Genomic DNA, 17,907 nt, shown 5'->3' with positions numbered 1-17,907 from the left:
ATGTTTATATTTCAAAATGTAATTTAGAATGTCGAAATACCCTTTTTATAAACTTGATAAAATCATAGGTTGACCCAGTAGTCAAAATAATTCGGATGATTAATCAAACGGGGTTCATTTCACCAAAAATATTTCCAAAATAATCATTGTGGTTCAAATTATAGTTTAGGATACCGTGGCGTTCAAAATATTATTTTATGATAGTTAAACTCATAAACGAAAGTCCTTTACTGTCGTTATACCAAAGTGAACCTTACAGGGCAAACAAAAGGATTTCGGATTTAGCGGGCCCACCTCGGGTCAAGTCGAGGTGGTAGACATGAATCACGGACATTTGAGGTCTATGTGGTCATACATAAAGGTTTCGGAGTGATCCGACTACGTTCGCATAAGTTTCGGACATTTGGTTACTTTCTAGCCAAAATAGGGTCTTTAAGCTTCAGTTGAATTGAATGAATAGTAGCCATTTTCTAATTCGGATTTCGAGGAGCAGAATTGCTCCCGGGGTTCCGATATCGACCTAGCATACTAAGACATGCCAAAGGAAGGAATGGGTAGCCTTACATACCTTTTTATACGACTTACGCTCGCCCAAAACCTAAGTCCCGTTTCGTCCAGAATCTGCAAATGGTCAAGGTTACCAATTAGGGATTTCAAAGCTTAAAATTCGCTTAACTTCATTTTTGGCTACCGAAATTTCGGCACCACCTCCCCTATAAATATAGCACCCCCGAGAATCATCTCGGCTCAAATAGTAGCAACAACAACCCAACAACATCAACAAAGTCAACAATCATTACAATATAGCACAATAGAAGGCAACTAGTTCTACTTTCCGACATAATGCAATAACGTTCATTCCGACTTCACACTTCCAAGCTAAGCTCCATATTTTCATATTCATCATTAATCAAGATCATCACTATATAGGTTAGAAGCATTCCATATCGTTTTCACAAAATATTCACACGATATACAAGATGTACAATTTTCCACCAAGATCATATTTCATCCAAAACTTTTAATCTTTGGCATACATATTCATAGCATGTTCCCATCTTCCAAATCCATCAATGGTCATCATAATTTGTATCCTTAACAACTCCATTTTCATAATGTCATAAAATCATCATAAAATGACATAAACTTCTACTTTCCATTTCAATGCAAACTTATATCATATTATCTTCATTTACATTGCAAGCATCACCACAACACAACTAACATGTTAAGCAAAATTAATCCATCCCCATTTCAATGTCTATACCACACGGCCATATTCAATTTTTCCATCTTCCATCAAATTTATTCAACTTTCATTTCCAATATGCATTCCATCCTACACACAATTAGAATGTAACATAAAATTCAACTAATCACACCTATACAAGCACACACACACACGGCCACACTCTACATTCCATACCCACTTTGCAAACTTCAATTTTTCCATACTTTCAACTGATTTCTATATACTACAACACAAACAAGCCTTCATAACATAACAACATAGAATGAATTCTCACCTTTTTCTTCAATTTTCTTCACTTGAACAAGTTGTCATATGGAACAAACAAGTGTTCTTTCTTTCAAAACAATTGCACCAAGTTATAAAGGGACCTCAACTTAGTAGAAATTCACCAAGGGAAAAAATTTTGGAGCAAGATTTTCAAGGGCAAAATTTCTATGGCCAAGCCGAATAGGCCCTTATTTTTGCTCTCAATCTCTTGTGTCTTTCTTGAAGTTTCTAAGTGAACAAAGATGAAGACTTGGTCTTCTTATCTAGACTTGTCACATGACCATGCACGTGACTAACTAATTAACTCATGGGCTTGCTACAAAATGGATCATGGCCGGCCACCTAGTGGTCTTGGGCCTAAATTTTCCTTCAAATTTTTCTTAGCCCAATTCGCTAAAAATCTCGTTTTGTAATTCCCGAAGCTAATTTCCAAAATCCCAAATTTGCCCTTAGCCTTGTTCGACACTCCCGCATCAACATTCTTTCGTGCACAACTCCTATGTCAAGTAAACGTCAAATTTTGACCTTATTTCTCACAAATCAAAGATATCTCAAATTTTTCCAAACGTGTGAAAACACGGGATATAACAAATACGAGCACAAATATGGTACGGGTACTATTATGAATACGGATGATGATGTATGTACACAAATGCGTATTAGCAAATGGAAAGTTCCTAGGAAAGGCAAGTAAGTGCATATGACGATAATATTGCCATCTCCCATTCTATGTTATTTCTTATGTTGCTACTTATGTTTCTATTGTCACGACCCAACCCCGTGGGCCGTGACTAGTGCCCAAGCTCGACACCCGTACACACCCACTTACCAGAACCGGCATACAAATGGCAAATCCAGACTCGACGTACATTGACTTATACAGATAGGAAGATCAGATATCATTTTAAGCGGTCACATATAACAAATATATCACACAGAAGCCAGCAAGGCTGTCGTAAAACATATCGCCCAAAACATATACATACATATACATACGTACAGGCCGTTAAGGCTGTCATAGCAAATGGAACCGCTTATACGCAAGCCACACCGACATAACTGAACCATAACGACCCATGACCCACATACATGTCTACAGGCCTCTAAAAAAGACAACAGAATCATATGACGGGACAGGGCCCCGCCGTACCCCTGAATATATACATACATATATACAACGGAAGAGTCTGTACCAAAATGTTGGCTCCAGAACAAGGGAGCACTTCAAAGCAGCAGAATGGATGACCTAAGCTGTCGGGTCACTCACGTATACGTCTGTACCTGCGGGCATGAAACGTAGCCCCCGAAGGAAGAGGGGGTCAGTACGAAATATGTACTGAGCATGTAAAGCATGGAACACAGTAACTAGGTTCGTGACTGAAATAAGGAATATGAAAGGTGAATAAAAAATCAGTATACCAAAATGCTTACTTTTGAAACACTAATGATGCATATCAGAATCATGCATAGGGCACAGGAACATGGTCGCCACTCCTGTCTTTGGCGCCATAACACATCATACTCCAGAAGATTTCATATCTCCGTAACATCTCCGTAACACATAACACATCATAATATATACACGGTACCCGACCCTTTAGCAAGGGACCCGGGAAACCGGACACATCATACTCCGTAACATATACACGGTACCCGGGAACCGGACACATCATACTCCGGAATATATATATGGAACCCGGCCCTCAAGCAAGGAACTCGGCGAACCATACGCACGATACATACCGGCCCGGGACTCGGTGAAAGAGGTAATGACACATGCACGAGCAGAGTAGTGAGAGACTATATGCATATCAAATAAATTTTAAGACTCGATGGGTACGTATAAATCGACACCTGAGAGTCATAAACATGTTTCAAGTCGATCCGAGTTAGTATGAAAAAATTATGGACGTTTTAGTGCAGAACCTTCTACGAACTTTTCAGAAGATATTTTTGGTAAATCAAAGCAATAATCATATCAAGTACCTTTCGAATATCGCTATGGATCAAATCAAAATAGAACTTTTGGAACCATATGTACGTGTCAAAATATATTAAAGACTCAATGGAATAATCAAACGTGCTATCATTTGAAAATCAAGACATTAGTCATATCAATTGTCTCTCGAATGCCATTCGGGAACATATCAAATAGAACTTCGGACATCGTAGACACGCATCAAAACCATATGAAATAGCTTATGGAAATGAAGAACGTTAGCCATCCTAGTGGCTCTACGAATAGGAGTTTCTTTGGAATCATATACATATCGTTTGTTCGTTTCACAAGGATCATGCCAAAAGAAATAAAGGGTAAGCATTACATACCTTGCCCGCTTCCTACGCTAATCCGAACTTAAGTCTTTGGCTTCGCAAGATCTACAACAGTATTGATGTATACCAAACATTAGCTATAGATACTTAGAAGTCCAATCCTCAACCAACACTTTATCTACAGAAATTTCGGCAGCACTTCCCCTGTAAATTCAACAACCCCGAGAATTCAACTCGGCTAAATATATCAACAACCATACCAACAGTCATTCCAACAATACCAACAATCAATTTAAAACGCATTCTAACATTAGTAACCCGCTTTAACATGATTGTCACGACCCGACTCGGGGCCGCGACGAGCACCCGGTGCTAACCCACCCGAGCACCCTCTTAGCTTACTCTTATACTTACATCTAGGTGAGCCACATAATTATACATACATTTCCATTCATTCGTCAACTAGTCCCAATTGGACAACGGTACATTTATATCACCATAGGCATCTATGCCACATCAATGTACGTGGCCAACGTGGCCGACAAAATGATATACAAAACATAGGCCGACAAGGCCGGACCTGTCTAACCATATACACATGACTACGAGCCTCTAGGAAGAGTATAACACATCACATGAGCGGGACAGGACCCCGCTATGCCCATAATTATATACACAAAAGAATAAGTACCCAAAAGCTATGGTTCCGAAGGAAATGGATCTCCGCTATGTAATCTCTGAATAAGAAGCTATGGATCAAGTCTGTCTCCCTGTGCACCTGCGGGCATGACAGAGCGTCCACAAACAAAAGGACGTCAGTACGAAGAATGTACTGAGTATGTAAAATATGATCAACATCAATATAGAAGCATCATAGACAATATATGAAGTGTCATAGGAGGGAAGACAAATAATATCATCATCATGGCACTTACCTGCCTTTCATAGGAACTTTCCATTTCTCATGCGTATTTCATAATAGGGCTCGTATTCGTATACATAGTCTTTTCACATTCATATTCATATTATATACATAGCCATACACTTTTATACATACATAGCGTACCCGACCATAAGGTTCGGTGTTTCATACATACTTGGCCAACCAAGGCTTAATGTTATTTCTACCTGGCCCTACCAAGGCTTCAGGGTTATCCGTACCATCTGCAGATGTGTGCGCGCGTTACGTAATCATATACATACATATATATATACATCCATATACATATATTCTACCCGGCATTATAAGCTCGGGGTGTCATTATAGCCCTTCATAGGCACATGTGAATATAATAGCCCGTAGGCACCTTTAGCATCATTATTATTATCATCGTCATCACTATCATCATCGTTTTCGCTACATCTCTATCTTATGCTTACTCGTCAATGGGGTGCGTAGTACATTCGTATCACGTATCGAGGGTCGTGAGCTTATGAGCTCGGAGTGTCAATCACTTGAATACAACATACTCATATAGAGGATTTAAGAGTTTGGCCAAGGAACCATGCCTTATGAAAGAAGGGTTAGCCTTACATACCTTTTCGTCGGACTATTCTACAATTGCATGCTTCCTTCCAATGCTAGCGTCTATACCTTCATTAATATCATAACAATGGCCATTAGTCATTCACGTTATCCACATTATTTAGACTCCTTAATTTGCCTCTAATTCACCCATATTCATGGTCATAACATCCAACTTCGTCCATTCGTCTAAAGTGTCTAGTTCATGATCTTAGTACCATTTATAATTCATTCATATCACAACACAACAACATTCATGATTCAATTCAAACTATTCCTCAAAATGCCACTATTCATCATTCATGACCTACTTGACCATATTTTCTACAATCCATGTATTTCAACTCTTCAATACCTTAAACATCATGTAAAAAACATGAATCTTACCTTAGAAGTTGTAGGAACAAGCTTTGGTTAATAATACTCCACTTTGAGCAGAACCCTAGTTTTTCTCCATTTGCATTTCTTGACTTGAATGGTATTTAATGGCTTGCTTACACTTGCTTAACTTGTTTATGTTGTTGGTGACTTATAATCCTTCAAAACTTATGAAATAAATGTAGAGAGATGATTTTAGAGAGAAGTGGTGTAATGTAGAAATGAAAAAAAACAAGTCTTGGTCCTCATATTTAATGAATTGAAATTCTGTGCTGAGGTTTACAGTGGTCGTCCATGGAGGTTTACGGTCCGTATTCCATTTTACGGACCGTCCCTCGTGGTCTTCTTCAACCTTAAGCAGAACCAGAAACTTTGGCTGCATGCATGGTGATTTACGACCATGGTTTACGGCGTAAATCACTTTACGGTCCGTCCACCAGGTCGTATTTTACCACTTCTCAGCTGGGCAGAAAGTTGAAACCTTGCATGGGAATTTACGACTGCCAGTTTACGGACCGTATTCCATTTTACGATCAGTATTTTGCACTTTACGACCACTGGGCAGTTTTGCCAACTTTCAACTTTTCACATTTCTCGACTTTTCATTCTAATCATTCTCGTCCATATACGCACATTGCTCATGAAACATTATACACTCGCACTCCTCGCACACATCACTAGTTCGTTTACTTGCGTACCAACGGGGAATTTTCTGAGGTGCAACATTCTCCCCCCCCCCCCCTTAGGAACATTCGTCCTCGAATGTTAAAGTCTCGGGGAATTCTACAAAAATTTCGCCAGAGTTCCCCTTCTAATATGGCGCTGTCATCCTGCCACAACAACCCATAATATCGATGCCACACAGGGCCACAACGTAACAACATAAAAAATTTTGGCCACACATGACCCAAAAGCATAAAAGGAAATGTACATACCTTATGATCTTGACGTCTCATCTTGGGCTTCTTCCACAGGCTGAAATAAATGTGGGTATTTAGATTGCATACTTTCTTCTGCTTCCCATGTCATCTCCTCTCGATTGCTATTCCTCCACAGAACTTTAATTGAGGCCACTTCCTTGTTCCTAAGCCTCCGTACTTGCCTATCTAATATAGCAATGGGTACCTCTTCATAAGTCAATTTCTCTATCACTTGCACATCATTGACTGGGACGATCCTGGTGGGATCTCCAACACATTTTCGAAGCATCGAGACATGGAATACTGGATGGACTGGCTCCAATTCCGGAGGTAAATCTAACTCATAGGCCACTTTGCCTATTATGCGCACAATCTCATATGGTCCAATATACCGGGGACTGAGCTTTCCCTCTTTGCCAAATCTCATAACGCCTTTCATTGGTGACACTTTCAAGAATACCCAATCCTTAACTTGGAACTCTAAGTCCCTTCGACGATTATCCGCATAGGACTTCTGTGACTTTGAGCCGGTAACAACCGATCTTGTATGAGCTTGAATTTCTCTATAGCTTGCTGGACCAAATCTGGCCCTATCAACTTGGCCTCTCCAGTTTCAAACCACCCTATCGGGGATCTACACTTTCGCCCATATAAAGCCTCATACGGTGCCATTTGAATGCTAGAATGATAACTGTTATTGTTAGCAAACTCAATGAGTGGCAAATGGTCATCCCAATTTCCTCCAAGGTCTATCATACATGCTTGTAACATATCCTCGAGAGTATGAATAGTGCGTTCAGCTTGCCCATCGGTCTGTGGGTGAAACGCCGTGCTTAGGCGCACTTGGGTCCCTAGACCCTCTTGGAACGATCTCCAAAACTTAGCTGTAAACTGGGTCCCTCTATCGGAGATAATAGATACTGGAACGCCATGGAGTTTCACTATCTCTTTAAGATAAAGCTTCGCATAATCTTCTGCCACATAGGTCGTCCTGACCGGCAAGAAATGAGCTGACTTTGTGAGTCTATCCACAATCACCCATATGGAATCATACTTACGTCGAGAACGGGGTAACCCTGTAATGAAATCCATATTAATCACTTCCCACTTCCAAGTTGGGATTTCTATAGCTTGCAATAATCCACCCGGTTGTTGGTGTTCAATCTTCACTTGTTGGCAATTAGGACACTGAGCTACGAATTCTGTTATATCTTTCTTCATTCCGTTCCACCAGTATATAGACTTAAGATTATGATACATTTTCGTCGCTCCGGGGTGTACGGAGTAACGGGAACAATGAGCTTCCCTCAATATTTGGTGACGTAGACCTACCATATCGGGAACACATAACCTGCCTCGACATCGGAGAACTCCGTCTCCCGAAATATCAAATGATGACTCCTCCTTCTGAGGGAGTGTATCTTTGTACTGCATTAGCATGGGATCCTCATATTGTCGCTCTTTTACTTCCGCTACTAGCGATGAAACTGCTAAATTCTGAATTGTAGCTCCGCTGCTACCTGAGTCCACTACTCGGACTCCTAGGCTCGCTAACTGTTGAAGCTCACGGGCCATCTCTTTCTTTTCTGGTCGCACATCACTTAGACTTCCCATGGATCTGCCGCTAAGGGCGTCAGCCACAACGTTAGCCTTTTCGAGGTGACACAAGATATCAACATCGTAATCCTTTAGCAACTCCAACCATCGTCGTTGTCGCAAATTCAACTCTTTCTGCTTGAAGATATACTGAAGGCTCTTATGATCTGTATAAACATCCACATGGACACCATATAAATAATGTCGCCATATCTTTAATGCATGGACCACTGCGGCTAATTCTAAATCATGGGTCGGGTAATTCCGTTCATGCTTCCGCAATTGCCTAGAAGCGTACACAATCACCTTACCGTGTTGCATCAGTACACAACCTAGCCCGACGCCTGAAGCATCGCAATAAACAACATACCCTTCCAATCCCTCTGGAAGTGTCAAGACTGGGGCAGAAGTCAATCTATCTTTCAACTCTTGGAAGCTACGCTAGCAGGCATCTGTCCATTGAAACTTAGCTGACTTCTGAGTCAACTTTGTGAGCGGTGCAGAAATAGAATAGAAACCTTCAACAAATCTTCTGTAATAACCTGCTAAGACCAAAAAGCTACGAACCTCCGTAGGAGTCGTGGGCCTTGGCCAAGTCTTCACGGCCTCAATCTTTTGGCTATCCACCCGAATACCATCAGCTGCAACAATATGGCCCAGAAATGATACTGAGTTCAACCAAAACTCACACTTGGAGAATTTTGCAAACAACTCTCGAGCTCGCAGAACTCCAAGGACTGTACGCAGATGCTCCGCATGATCTGTCTCGGATCTAGAAAACACCAGGATATCGTCGATGAATACAATCACGAATAGATCCAGAACAGGTCTGAATACATTATTCATTAAGCCCATAAATGCTGCCGGTGCATTAGTTAACCCAAACGACATTACTCGGAACTCGAAATGGCCATATCTTGTTCTGAAAGTTGTCTTAGGGATATCATTCTCCCTAACTCTTACTTGGTGGTACCCGGACCTCAAATCAATCTTTGAAAACCATTTGGCACCTTGCAATTGATCAAATAAATCATCGATCCTCGGAAGAGGATACTTGTTTTTAATCGTCACTTTATTCAATTGCCGATAATCAATGCATATTCTCAAGGAGCCATCCTTCTTTCAGACAAACAATACGGGTGCTCCCCACGGGGATGAACTAGGCCTAATGAAGCCTTTATCAAGCAAGTCCCTCAATTGTTCCTTCAACTCTTTCAATTCTGCGGGTGCCATTCTATATGGAGGAATAGATATAGGTGTGGTGCCTGACAACACATCAATGGTAAAATAAATCTCCCGTTCGGGAGGAAGGCTTGGGAGCTCTTCCGGGAACACATCCGGAAATTCGTTCACTACTGGAACTGACGGTAGAGTCGGCGACTCAGCTTCTACATCTTGAACTCGTACTAGATGATAAATTCACCCTTTTGTGATCATTTTCCTTGCCTTTAGATAGGAAATAAACCTACCTTTTGGTGATGCCGCATTCCCTTTCCATTCTAAGATTGGTTCCCCCGGAAACTGGAAACGAACCATCTTCATTCGGCATTCAACATTGGCATAACAAGAAGCCAACGAATCCATGCCCATAATAACATCAAAATCTACCATTTCTAGCTCATGCAAATCAATCACAGTACGACGATCACAAATCACAATCACACAATTCCTATATACTCGGCTAGCTATTATCGATTCACCCACGGGTGTAGACACCTCAAAAGGTTTGATAGACTCTGGCTCAATTATAAATCGACCCGCAATATATGGAGTAACATATGATAATGTGGAGCCCGGATCAATCAAAGCATATACATCATGAGAGAATACCGATAATATACCTGTGACCACATCAGGAGAAAACTCAAGGTCTTGGCGTCCAGCCAAAGCATAAATACAGTGCTAAGGACCGCTAGTACTGGGAGCTCTGCCTCTACCTCTACCATGTCTGACTGGCGCATGTGAACCTGGCCCCGTAGGGCGCACAGATGCTGATGATCCGGCTGCCGACCCTGATGGCTGGGTCCTACCTCTACCCTGTACTGAGGGGCAATCACGCATGATATGGCCTGGTTGACCACATGAATAGCAACCATCCGAGCCCAATCAGCATCGACCCCAATGCAACTTCCCACACTGGGAACATCGTGGTACAGGTGGCCTTGCCTGGCCTGAATCGTGTCTGAACTGAGGTCCTGAATAACTGGGACTCGGCCCTGAACGAGCAGATCTATCGAGGCTCTGGCCTGGAAACCGAGGAGATGCACTGGTCATAGAGTAGCATGAATGTCTAGGGAACTGCTGCCTGTGTCCGCCTATAAACTCGCTTGTCGGACCCGAAGATCTAGCTCTTTTGCTATGTCCCCGATCTTGCTCACGCTCACTCCTCCGCTGTTGTAGGCTTTCTTCTAAGTTCTGAGCATGTGCCTGAATGCGTGCAATATCCATAGCGTCCTGAAGGGACGCAGTCAAGCATTTATCCATCAAGTGTGGCCCTAGGCCCTTTACGAATCGGTGTACCCTGTCGCCCATATCTGCCACCATGGCCGAAGCATACCTAGCCAAGGAGTTAAAGTGGAGGCTATACTCTAGGGCACTCATACTACCTTGCCTCAAATTTAAGAATTTATCGGCCCTTGTTCGCCAAACTTCTGGAGGCATATAGTGACGGAGAAAAGCATCAACAAACTCTTGCCATACCGGGGGAGGTGCATTGGCCCCCCGTGAAGCCATCCACACCGTATACCACTGGATCGAGACATCTCTCAATCTATATGACGCTAGCTCTACCGACTCGGTGTCTGAAGCATGTATCAACCGGAGTGTCCTTAGCATACCAACGATAAAGTCCTGGGGATCCTCCTCCGGCTTTGACCCAAAGAATTCCGGGGGGTTCAAAGTAATGAAATCACGGGCCCTTGCACTAACAGCCCTATCACCATACCCTGAACCTTGCCTCCGAGCCTGGGCCGCAACCAACTGGGTCAACAAATTAATGGCCTCTTTCACATCTTGGCCAGAAGCATTCGGTGGAGGAGCTGGGGCTGAGGCTCCCTCACGCTGCTCAGTAATAGGCACTGTCTGGGAGGACTGAGATTGAGCCGCACTCTGGGACTCACTTTCCTCTACTACCGGTGGCGGTGCTTTCTTAGCCTGCTTCTCTGCCACCGTCTTTCCCTTTTGGGCAGCCGTAGCCTTTCCCTTTTTAGGCATCTCTGAAATACACAACACACGATTTAGGAACAAGAATTTCCTACATCATAGCTCTATCGCACGATTCTTATGAAGAAAGAAGGTCATTTATTCCTAAAATGTCTGCAGCTTCTTGTTTATAAGTGTGGCGCGCAACACACCCATAACCAAGACTCTACTAGACACGGCTCGTAGACACACCCTAGGACTGAACTGCTCTGATACCACTTTTGTCACGACCCGACTCGGGGCCGCGACGAGCACCCGGTGCTAACCCACCCGAGCACCCTCTTAGCTTACTCTTATACTTACATCTAGGTGAGCCACATAATTATACATACATTTCCATTCATTCGTCAACTAGTCCCAATTGGACAACGGTACATTTATATCACCATAGGCATCTATGCCACATCAATGTACGTGGCCAACGTGGCCGACAAAATGATATACAAAACATAGGCCGACAAGGCCGGACCTGTCTAACTATATACACATGACTACGAGCCTCTAGGAAGAGTATAACACATCACATGAGCGGGACAGGACCCCGCTATGCCCATAATTATATACACAAAAGAATAAGTACCCAAAAGCTATGGGTCCGAAGGAAATGGATCTCCGCTATGTAATCTCTGAATAAGAAGCTATGGATCAAGTCTGTCTCCCTGTGCACCTGCGGGCATGACACAGCGTCCACAAACAAAAGGACGTCAGTACGAAGAATGTACTGAGTATGTAAAATATGATCAACATCAATATAGAAGCATCATAGACAATATATGAAGTGTCATAGGAGGGAAGACAAATAATATCATCATCATGGCACTTACCTGCGTTTCATAGGAACTTTCCATTTCTCATGCGTATTTCATAATAGGGCTCGTATTCGTATACATAGTCTTTTCATATTCATATTCATATTATATACATAGCCATACACTTTTATACATACATAGCGTGCCCGACCATAAGGTTCGGTGTTTCATACATACTTGGCCAACCAAGGCTCAATGTTATTTCTACCTGGCCCTACCAAGGCTTCAGGGTTATCGTACCATCTGCAGATGTGTGCGCGCGTTACGTAATCATATACATACATATATATATACATCCATATACATATATTCTACCCGGTATTATAAGCTCGGGGTGTCATTATAGCCCTTCATAGGAACATGTGAATATAATAGCCCGTAGGCACCTTTAGCATCATTATTATTATCATCGTCATCACTATCATCATCGTTTTCGCTACATCTCTATCTTATGCTTACTCGTCAATGGGGTGTGTAGTACATTCGTAGCACGTATCGAGGGTCGTGAGCTTATGAGCTCGGAGTGTCAATCACTTGAATACAACATACTCATATAGAGGATTTAAGAGTTTGGCCAAGGAACCATGCCTTATGAAAGAAGGGTTAGCCTTACATACCTTTTCGTCGGACTATTCTACACTTGCATGCTTCCTTCCAATGCTAGCGTTTATACCTACATTAATATCATAACAATGGCCATTAGTCATTCACGTTATCCACATTATTTAGACTCCTTAATTTGCCTCTAATTCACCCATATTCATGGTCATAACATCCAACTTCGTCCATTCGTCTAAAGTGTCTAGTTCATGATCTTAGTACCATTTATAATTCATTCATATCACAACACAACAACATTCATGATTCAATTCAAACTATTCCTCAAAATGCCACTATTCATCATTCATGACCTACTTGACCATATTTTCTACAATCCATGTATTTCAACTCTTCAATACCTTAAACATCATGTAAAAATCATGAATCTTACCTTAGAAGTTGTAGGAACAAGCTTTGGTTAATAATACTCCACTTTGAGCAAAACCCTAGTTTTTCTCCATTTGCATTTCTTGACTTGAATGGTATTTAATGGCTTGCTTACACTTGTTTCACTTGTTTATGTTGTTGGTGACTTATAATCCTTGAAAACTTATGAAATAAATGTAGAGAGATGATTCTAGAGAGAAGTGGTGTAATGTAGAAATGAAATAAAACAAGTCTTGGTCCTCATATTTAATGAATTGAAATTTTGTGCTGAGGTGTACAGTGGTCGTCCATGGAGGTTTACGGTCCGTATTCCATTTTACGGACCGTCCCTCGTGGTCTTCTTTAACCTTAAGCAGAACCAGAAACTTTGGCTGCATGCATGGTGATTTACGACCATGGTTTACGGGCCGTAAATCACTTTACGGTCCGTCCACCAGGTCGTATTTTACCACTTCTCAGCTGGGCAGAAAGTTGAAACCTTGCATGGGAATTTACGACTGCCAGTTTACGGACCGTATTCCATTTTACGGTCCGTATTTTGCACTTTACGACCACTGGGCAGTTTTGCCAACTTTCAACTTTTCAAATTTCTCGACTTTTCATTCTAATCATTCTCGTCCATATACGCACATTGCTCATGAAACATTATACACTCGCACTCCTCGCACACATCACTAGTTCGTTTACTTGCGTACCAACGGGAAATTTTCCGAGGTGCAACAATGATTCAACGGCATTCCGTCTACATTCACTTCAACTACATACAATCAAACCAACACCAATGCTCGCATACTTAAATATTAATCCGAAGTCATTTAAACAAGATTCAAGAACATTTCGAACAATTCGCATGACATTCAAAACAATCCAAACAAAACTCCATTCCACCCGAAACCTTCCAAATGCAACAAGAGCAATAACAACACATTTTCTTCTTTCAAATTCATGAACCTCACCAACAATTCACATGCTAGCAACATTAATTTCCATAAATACAAGAAGTGATATTATAGTCACATTAGCTTCTAAAACAACTCTCCAACACTTACAACTTCAACTAGAATCATCAAACTTTCATTATCAACATAGAATTCTCAACAACAACAACCAAAACACTAGATAAAATAATTGATTCATCATTCCTACACAACACACATATACACGGCCACAACATACATCCATATTTTCATGAATTTCACCCATTTCTACATACTACAACATACACAACCATCCATAACATATGAAAAAGAAGATTAAATCTTACCCTTTTTCCCTTAACTTCTCACTTGGCTAGGGTTATGATCTTGCAAAAAATAGTGGTCTACTTGCTCCAACAATTATCCCACGTTAAAGAGGACCTTCAAATTATTAGGAATACTAGAAGAAAATAATTTTTTGGATCAAAATTGAAGTCTTCAATTTTCTTGCTCCTTGGCCGAATAGCCCTTTTGTTTTGGTCTTTCTCCAAGTTTCTTGAATACTCTAAGGATGAAGATGATAATATGACTATTAAGTCATATTTATAAACATGCACAATTTATCTAGGTGGGCCAAAGCCCACCCCAACATGGCCGGCCACTTGGCCCCTTAATTCAAGCCCACTTTTTTTTTTTGTTTTGTTTTTCATGAAAATTAATTTTCCTAATTCCAAATTTTCCCTTAGCCTTCCTCCATATTTCTATGAACCATCTTGCGAATTTCCCTTTTTACCCCTAGCCTTTCCTAATATTTGCACATCAAAACTTTTCATAAACAACTTATATATTAAACAAGATCAAAATATAGCCTTGTCCTTAACTTGTCACAATTACCTTAAAATATCCGAATGTGCAAAGTACGGGATATAACATCTTCCCCCCTTTATAACATTCGTCCTCGAATGTTAAACTGGTCTTGTGGGATCTCGTAACACTTCGGGGAGGTCTCTTTTATAGCCATCACATACCTTTCCTTCATCATGGGGTCTGTCATGCCTATCTCCTTGCTAACTACGTTCTCGTATTTAATCAGAATACTTATAAGGGCATCCATTTCCAACACTTACTTCTTTCATTTTGACATACCCCTGTCTTTTGTGTCTAACAGTGCCATTACCCTTTTGGTGCGTAACCATTCCCAGTCGCTTTCTACCCAACTACTCTCCTTTTCCTTCAATCAAGCCATCAGTATCCTTAATCCTTCATAGGGAGTAACTTTCTTCTCTTGTTGTTTGTAGTATCGGCTCTAAAGTTCGCAAGGTATTCTTTTATACGCGCGAATCGGTTCCATTCTTAAGTCGCCCTCCAGGAAGGCTTCTCTATGTTCAAAGCAACCATATCGATATGGCTACGCATTTATCCTTTTGTAATTGTATCCTTCTAAAATAGGGGATTCAGCCAAGTTTCCCTTTCCTTGGTGCCCGATCTTTATCTTTCACTCTATTCTCTCGATAATCGAATTCATCGGCCTTCACATGAATCCTCATTCTTTGCCATAGGTTTTCTTATCAATTACACCAACTCACTATCCTTGTCCTTCCCTTGGCAAGTAATCGGTTTGCTATCGCCAACTTATTTAAGTATCCTCCGTACTCCCATATGCTTGTCCTATTTTCACCGTTAACCTTCCTCAGGTTTGTTCCTCTTTTGTCCTATACTATCACGTTCTAGTTCTTTTACAGACCTGTCCTTCGAATTTTTACTCAAATAGTCTCATGCTTGCCCGTCGACTCTCTTAAGGCTTTACTCCCCTATATTCCTTTCCCTTGACATTTCTGATACTTCGAAGCTCCTTACCCTTCACGTATTCACTTTCTTTCTGTTCTCGAATATCGTTGTATTAGGACTTTTTAGTCTTAACTAGTGACGGAACCAGTATCAGTTTACCTAGCAACATCGTACTATATCTTTCGCTTTGTCTCTTGAGTTTCGTTCAGTTATTGTCTTCTACACATCACAACACTGGTTGCTGGGACTCACCTATCGATCGATACAATCACAAATGGGACGTCACATGCATATATATATATATATATACATTTACTACCATTTTGCACTTTCTTCCTCTTCACCAGTCTAATCCACCTCAGCCTACGCGACCTCTTTAAGGTTTCCAACCACTCTGCATACTCTAATTTCCTTTAGGTTACCCTAACTTCCTATTTGTCTTTTATATCTACATTTATGAAAATTTTAGTACACTTCCCAGGGGGTCACCCATTCCAAAATTTCTCTCACCCTAGCACGCTTAACCTCGAAACTTTAGTGAATTTCGGTGCGTTAATGATGGTATAATCACATCCATTTCCCCGTGCGACCTTTATCACGTAACCTAGGGCAAGTCGGTATCTTAACAACTTCCAAAATGTTCTCGTAATGTGTCTCCCTCCGATCTAGAGAGGGGTCTTTTACTTTTCTGACTATACAATTACCGTGTTAGCCCTTTTTAAATCCTCAATATTCACTTTTCATTTATAGGTATGGCTACCTCGAACGGTTCTATCGATTCAGATTCTATCCCACTTCTATTAACAATCGGGGGGGGGGGGGAATATATAATAAGATAGAGCCTGGATTTATCAAAGCATATACATCTCGGGAGTAGAATAACAATATACCTGTAACCACGTTTGGCGACGCCTCCTGGTCCTGTCGACTAGCCAAGGCATAGATGCGGTTCGAAGGGCCGCTAGAACTGGGAACTCCGCCGCGGCCTCTGCCACGGCCTTCTGGTACCGGCATACCCTGCCCCATAGGGCGCATAGCTACAGAAGAAGATGATCCAGAAACTGACCCAGTAGGCGGAGCTGCACCACCTGGGCTACCCCTATACGGACACTCCCTCATAATATGGCCTTGACGGCCACAAGAAAAGCAAGCACCAGTGGCACGATAACACTCTCCAGGGTGATGGCTCCTACAATGAGGACACTGAGGTATGGGTGGTCCCGTCTGACCGGAACCTCTGTCCACCTGCGAACCCAAAGCCCTAGAGCTCTGACCTACTCCAGAACTCTCTGCCCTATCTGGTCTCCTACCCGTAAACTGTGGGGGGGGGGGGGGGGGTACTCCGTGCGGGCTGAGAAGGGTATCTGCTATACTGCTGCTGAGGCTGCCTGCCTCGATACACCCCAGAATATCCAACTGATCTAGCCCTCTTGGGCTGGCCCCTGTCATAGTCTATGTCGGGCTGACGCCCTCTATGTCGATCCTCCATACCCTAGGCATACGCCTGTACCCGTGCAATATCCATTCCGGGCTGAGAGGCCATTGCCATGCAGTTATCAATCAGATAATCATCCAACCCCATCACATATCGATGCACTCGATCGGCCATACCAGCTACGATAGTGGGCGCATATCTAGTCAAAGAGTCGAACTCCAGGCTGTACTCCCGAACGCTTCGGCCCCTCTGTCTCAACTGTAAAAATCTGTCAACCCTAGCTCGCCGCGCCTCGGGAGGCAAAAAGTCGCCAAGAAAAGCCTCTGTAAACTCGGCCCACACCGCTGGGGAACATCCTCACCCCTAGACAGCTCCCAGGACTCATATCTATTAACAGCTATATCACGTAACCGATATGAAGCTAGCTCGACAGACTCGGTCTCAGAAGCCCTGATTAATCTCAGCGTACGCTGCATCTGTCGAATAAAGTCCTGGGGATCCTCCTCGGCCTTTGACCGGTAGAACTCTGGGGGATTACAAGTCAAAAAGTCACGAACC

The sequence above is a fragment of the Lycium barbarum genome, chromosome 7, assembly GCF_019175385.1.
Source record: "Lycium barbarum isolate Lr01 chromosome 7, ASM1917538v2, whole genome shotgun sequence".
Classification (NCBI taxonomy): domain Eukaryota; kingdom Viridiplantae; phylum Streptophyta; class Magnoliopsida; order Solanales; family Solanaceae; genus Lycium; species Lycium barbarum.
This window is presented reverse-complemented; position numbering follows the sequence as displayed.